The 6,170-nt window shown below is 55.3% G+C and overlaps 1 long non-coding RNA gene across 1 annotated transcript; it reads left to right on the forward strand.

Annotated features, from left to right (window-relative positions):
* Window positions 1–487: 487 nt before the first annotated feature.
* On the forward strand, window positions 488–2,947 carry LOC145518282 (uncharacterized). The gene is made up of 2 exons (XR_014062806.1): window positions 488–1,523; window positions 2,056–2,947. It is a non-coding gene; the product is annotated as an uncharacterized LOC145518282 (long non-coding RNA).
* Window positions 2,948–6,170: the final 3,223 nt, after the last annotated feature.

Consider the following 6,170-nt stretch of genomic DNA (forward strand, 5'->3'; position numbering starts at 1 on the left):
CCACTTCCTGCCTAGGCGAGCTGCGCCGCGCCGCCCCGCGCTCACGCCGGCTCCTCCCGCAGGTGACACCGGCTCCGACGCGCCGCTGACCGGACGCTCCTCCCCGCGCGAGGCCGCGCCCGCCGTCGAGAAGCCCTCGCGCGCGCGCGCGCCGAGCCCGGCCCCGCCCAGCCCTGCCCCGCCCAGCCTCGCGCAGGCCCCGCCCACCCCGCGAAGCCCCGCGTCCGCGGCACCTCCCGAGCCCAATCCCGCGGCGGGGCCCGCGCAGGGGACGGGGCCGGAGCGCCGCGGGCTGCTGGGCGCGCACGCGCGGTCGGCGGCGGCGCGCCGCGTACACAGCCGGCGCTCGTTCCAGCGGCCCCGCGCGCGCCGCCGCCCCGCGCTGCTCAAGCTGGCGTCGCTGCCGCCGTCGTGCCACGCGCCGCCGCACGCGCTGGAGCAGGAAGAGACGCCGCTCTAACTGCCGCCCCCCGAGGTCCGCAGGCTTGACGTCGCCCCCGGGGGTGACCCCCACGGCCGCGCCCCCGGGGGGCTCCACTCCTCCACGGCCGCGCCCCCGGGGGGGGGGCTCTCTGCCCCCATCACGGCCGCCCTCCTAGGATCTGCACCCATTACCTCGCCCCAGGGGATGACCTCGATCCTCACGACCTCGCCTCTTAGGGGCCTCCACCCGCCCCTCCCAACCGAGGCACTGTCCCTGCCCGCCCCTACGCATGGTCTCTACCCCCACCACAGCTGCCCATCCGGGGGTCTGCTAGCATGGCCGTATTTTCTGGGGGTCGTGCCCTCCATGGCCTCACTCCCAAGGGGTCTTCTGGTGACCTGAAGTAGCCCTGGACACTCACCGATCCGGTTAGGTGCTGGGATGTACAGGAGCTGAACTCCTCGGGACCAAATGAGCTGCAAGACCGGAGCAGAGGCATTCCCTGGGGTTCCCTGCTGCTGGTGGGAAGTGGGGGTGAGCCTTCCCCACCGTCTGGGAGGCTCCGTTGCGGACCCTCTGTCCACCTGTCCTGGATTTGAGCTGAGCTGGCATTTGTGTGTTGCCGTTTCCATGGTCACCCCTGACTCAGGGACAGTTTGTGCTTCAGTTCCTGCCACCTGTGTCCATTCTCATCAGCACTGCTGGGGAAACAGACCCAAACCAGATGAGACTTGCCCACTGCGATACCACCCAGGCTGGCCTTTCCCAAAGCCCCTCTGGACTGTCAGCCCCCGAGGTGGGGGGAGCCCTGACACCAGGGTGAGATGTGATCACTCACCAGGTCTTTGAACCACTGGCACCTTAGGGACCATAGGCACGGCTGCAGAAGCATCTTTTGTTTGCTCGTTCTTTTCGTGTTGAGATTCCCAGAGCCTAATGCTTGCTCACCCTGCACAGACCCAGCCTCAGAATGGGGGCCTCTGGGCACCAGGCCCCAAACTTCCCCAAGCCCCTGGTCTGTGGCCTGAGCTGCCCCACCTGATGCTGGACGATGGCCCGGGCTGGGTTAGGGGTTGCAGTGACCACACAGCCCCAGCAGGTATGTGGGCCTCTGTCAGAAAGCAGTCCTCTTTAGAGTCACAGCTGGGCCTTGAAGCCCCCGGGTCTGCTCACCACAGAGAGGGGATGAGGGGGATTGGACCCCCCACGCCCACCCCACCCTCAGGGGCTCAGGGACATGGCCTAGGACAGAGCCCTCAGTCCTCGGCCGCTCCTCAGGAGGGTTTGTGAGGCAGTCAAGGAGCAGAGGGTCAGGGGCTCCTGGAAGCTGCTGTGAAGCAGCTCAGCCCTGCTCAGGGAATTGTCCGCTGTGCTGTGACCGCGTGCGTCCTTGCAGCCCCCCACCCCCAGCCCTGACCATGGCAGTTTGCAGGGCCCCAGTGGCCCTGGTGGGAAGTCTACACTGTGCTGTTGAGGGAAACAGGGAGCGGCAGGGAGGGTGGCTGTGGCCTGCGTCACCCAGAGACAGTCCGTAGGCTGATGCACAGGTCTGCTCACCACCCAAGTTGCTCACTCAGCTGTCACTGGGACAGGAGTGACGTGGTTTGCAATGCTTGTTCTCACATTCACAGCCACTTTGACCCACTCTCTGAGCACAAGAGCCAGCCATTGTCTGTCCCACAGGCCTGGCGGAAGGCACATTCTCCATCCACTCCTGCAGGGGTGGTTCGTCCGGAGCAGGCGGGCTGGTCCAGGCACCACAGCCCAGCCATCCAGCATCTCCAGCTGCCTTAACAACTCTCCTGGACCACCGGACCCAGATCTGATTCACCTCACTGCAGGGCCAGAGGCTGAGACACCCACTTGACATTGTAGACACGTAACTTCTGCGTGGCTGACCTCCCCTGGGCCAGCCGTGCCGTGGGGAGCAGGGTCAACCTGCACAGGCTGAGTGGTGTCCGAGGTTCCAGCGAGACATCCAGCCCGAGAGACTGTGTTTGGTCTGTGACACAGCATTATAAGCCGTAGTACTGTGGACACATTTCATAAATGAGAATCTGAGCTGTTCTTGTCATTGTAAAACAGAATGTAAACCAAGTCTTATGAATGTATTTCCTTAGGAAAACTGTTGTAAAATTTTTTATTAGGAAGATTCTTATTTATTTAATACTGAACTTTGGCCAACTTTGTGATACAAAGTACACAAATTTAGGAGTCCTTCTCTCACTTCTCCATTTTCTTGAACATGATTTTAGTGGAGTGCTCAGTGAACTACTGATTTCTATTGTTAAAGGAGATTTAATGGAGGAATTTCACTGAAACTGGAATGGGAATGTATTTTACATTATGAGTGGTGAAAATTGTGAATGCTGGTTTTATGAATGTAACCCAGTCAAGCTGTGTGACCCTCATCATGACCATGTGCCTTAAAGCACTGCCCGTGTGCTGTCAGCAATGTCTGGGCAGAGCCCACCACAGACCCTGCAGCAGCCTGATCAAGTCTATTAAAAATATTACAAGACACTTCAGGTGAAAACTTTGTTTACAAGTGAGATCATATAAGGAGGCTTCAAGGGGCCGCCTCTCCCGCAGGCACAGTATTCTGGCACTAAAATTAACATAGATGTGCCTCTGGCGTGTGTGCGCATGTGTGTGTGCGTGTACGTGAGGCTCAGGGTTAGTGCAGAGCCTGCGGACAGAGCCTGAGTCCTGGGAACCCGCACCCCCCAGCAGAGATCGTGGCCACCAGCACTCTGCCTGCCAGAGTGGGAGGATCAAGCACTTGCCACATCAAAGGGGCCCACAGGGGGCAGGCCTGGGGCTGGAGAGGTAGGTGGGGACAGCTGGGTCCAGAGCTTGGGGGACAAGGCTAGTGGGAAAGACCTAGTGTGGGCAGTTCAGTTCACTCAGTTGTGTTGGACTCTGCAACCCCATGGACAGCAGCACACCAGGCCTCCCTGTCCATCACCAACTCCCGGAGTTGGCTCAAACTCATGTCCATTGAGTCGGTGATGCTATCTAACCATCTCATTCTCTGTTGTCCCCTTCTCCTCTTGCCTTCAATCTTTCCCAGCATCAGGGTCTTTTCCAATAAGTCAGCCCTTCCCATCAGGTGGCCAAAGTATTGGAGAAGTATTGGAGTTTCAGCTTCAGCATCAGTCCTTCCAATGAATATTCAAGACTGTTTTCCTTTAGGATGGACTGGTTGGATCTCCTTGCAATCCAAGGGACTCTCAAGAGTCTTCTCCAACACCACACAGTTCAAAAGCATCAATTCTTCAGCACTCAGCTTTCTTTACAGTCCAACTCTCACATCCATACATGACTACTGGAAAAACCATAGCTTTGACTAGATGGACCTTTGTTGGCAAAGTAATGTTTCTGTTTTTTAATATGCTGTCTAGGTTGGTCATAGCTTTTCTTCCAAGGAGCAAGCATCTTTTAATTTCATGGCTGCAGTCACCATCTGCAGTGATTTTGGAGCCCAAGAAAATAAAGTCTGTCACTGTTTCCATTGTTTCCCCATCTATTTGCCATGAAGTGATGGGACTGGATGCCATACCTTAGTTTTCTTAGTTGAGTTTTAAGCCCGCTTTTTTCACTCTCCTCTTTCACTTTCATCAAGAAGCTCTTTAGTTCTTATTCACTTTCTGCCGTAAGTGTGGTATCATCTGCATATCTGAGGTTATTGATAGTTCTCCTGGCAATCTTGATTCCAGCTTGTGTTTCATCCAGCCAAGCATTTCACATGATGTACTCTGCATGTAATTTAAATAAGCAGGGTGACAATATACAGCCTTGACGTACTCCTTTCCCGATCTGGAACCAGTCTGTTGTTCCAGGTCTGATTCTAACTGTTGTTTCTTGACCTGCATAGAGATTTCTCAGGAAACAAGTAAAGTGGTCTGGTATTCCCATCTCTTGAAGAATTTTCCAGTTTGTTGTGGTCCACACAGTCAAAGGCTTCAGCAGTCAATAAAGCAGATGTTTTTCTGGAACTCTCTTGGTTTTTTGATGATTCGGCAGATATTGCAAATTTGATCTCTGGTTCCTCTGCCTTTTCTAAATCCAGCTTCAACATCTGGGAGTTCATGGTTCACGCACTGTTGAAGCCTAGCTTGGAGAATTTTGAGCATTACTTTACTAGTGTGTGAGATGCGTGCAATTGTGTGGTAGTTTGAGCATTCTTTGGCACTGCCTCTCTTTGGGATTGGAATGAAAACTGACTTTTTCCAGTCTTGTGGCCAGTATGGGCAGACCTGGCCCTACATGTCTCAGTGGATCCCAGCCCCCAGATGGAGCCGCCTGGGGCTGGCAGTCATCTCCAGTGGGTCATCCTCCAGGTCTCCCTGTCAGAGACACACCTTTTAATAGCTGAATTTTCTAACTTTATTGTAATTGCTTATTTTCACCTGCATTGAGTCCCAGTTGTGGCACACAGGATCTGTCACTGCTGCGAGGGCTTAGCTGCTCTGTTGCTTGTGGGATCTTACTTCCCTGACCAGGGACTGAACCCACATCCCCTGCATTGTAAGGCGGATTCCTAACCACTGGACCACCAAGGAAGTCCCCTGAAATTTTATTGTATAAAGAAACTAGCTATTTGCTGTATGGCTCAGGAAACTCAAACAGGGGCTCTGTATCAACCTAGAGGGGTGGGCTGGGGAGGGAGATGGGAGGGAGTTTCAAAAGGGAGGGGATATATGTGTACCTAAGGCTGATTCATGTTGAGGTTTGACAGAAAACAGCAAAATTCTGTAAAGCAATTATCCTTTAATAAAAAAGAAATTAAAAAAAAATGAAACTAGCAAGTCAAAATCTAGGCCATAGACATTCTAAGAGGACTAAGTTTGCAGCCCTTTCCATGTTGATGGAAAGCATAGTCTCCAGCAAGGAGGGAGCTTTTTCCTGCAGCTGCCCCCCATCCCCTGAAACATAACATTTATTGCTGGAGTTGGCAATCAGGGTGGGGAGGACAGGGCTGCGCCCCTTGAGCCCCGTAGGTGAGTCCTCCGGCCTCTGCAGCCTCTGGTGGTCCTGGGCTGGCAGAAGCCTCACCACAACCCTGTCTTCACCGGGCATCAGCTTGTCAGGACAGTCATGTCTGCTTAGGGACCCACATCCTCTTCCCACACAGGAGGGCCTCAGGGCAGCTGGACACCCGTGCTGTCCACCAGCCCTGACTGATGTCCTAGGACTGATGTCCTAGCGTAGGAAGAAACCCACCCCCGCTTCCAGGCTCTGCCTCAGTGTCATTAGGGGAGCATGGATCATATGACGCAGGTGCAGGGGGACAACATGCCAGGCAGTGCAACAAGCAAATGGGGTCAGGAGTCCCTTCTCCCTGGTGTTTTGGAAACCTGCTGAATAATACCGAGTTAGAAATTTCCTGACTTGAAAGACGTGCTTCCACTGAACAGCAGTGTTTCTACAACTACCACCAAGACTCGATGAGCCTGTGAAGCCAGCTCCCACGGTGAGACCCAGGCTGCCCACCGCTGAACCCACTTCCTCCAACGGGCACATGGGACCTGAGCAAGGTGCCCGCTGGCCTTGCAGAGTGACCTGGAGACGCGCCTTCCCTGGGCGTTAGTGTGGACACCATACCCACCCACTGGGACCGGCCCTCCGCCATGGCCCCCACCACGCCACCCAGGACATCCTGGCTCTTGGAACGTGGTGGTGTCTAGCATTCAGCTCAGGGCCTACCACAGTGCAGGCGTGTGGTGGCCACCACAGGGCAGGT

This window comes from Giraffa tippelskirchi, chromosome 8, assembly GCF_054371585.1.
Source record: "Giraffa tippelskirchi isolate mGirTip1 chromosome 8, T2T-mGirTip1v1.2.pri, whole genome shotgun sequence".
NCBI lineage: Eukaryota > Metazoa > Chordata > Mammalia > Artiodactyla > Giraffidae > Giraffa > Giraffa tippelskirchi.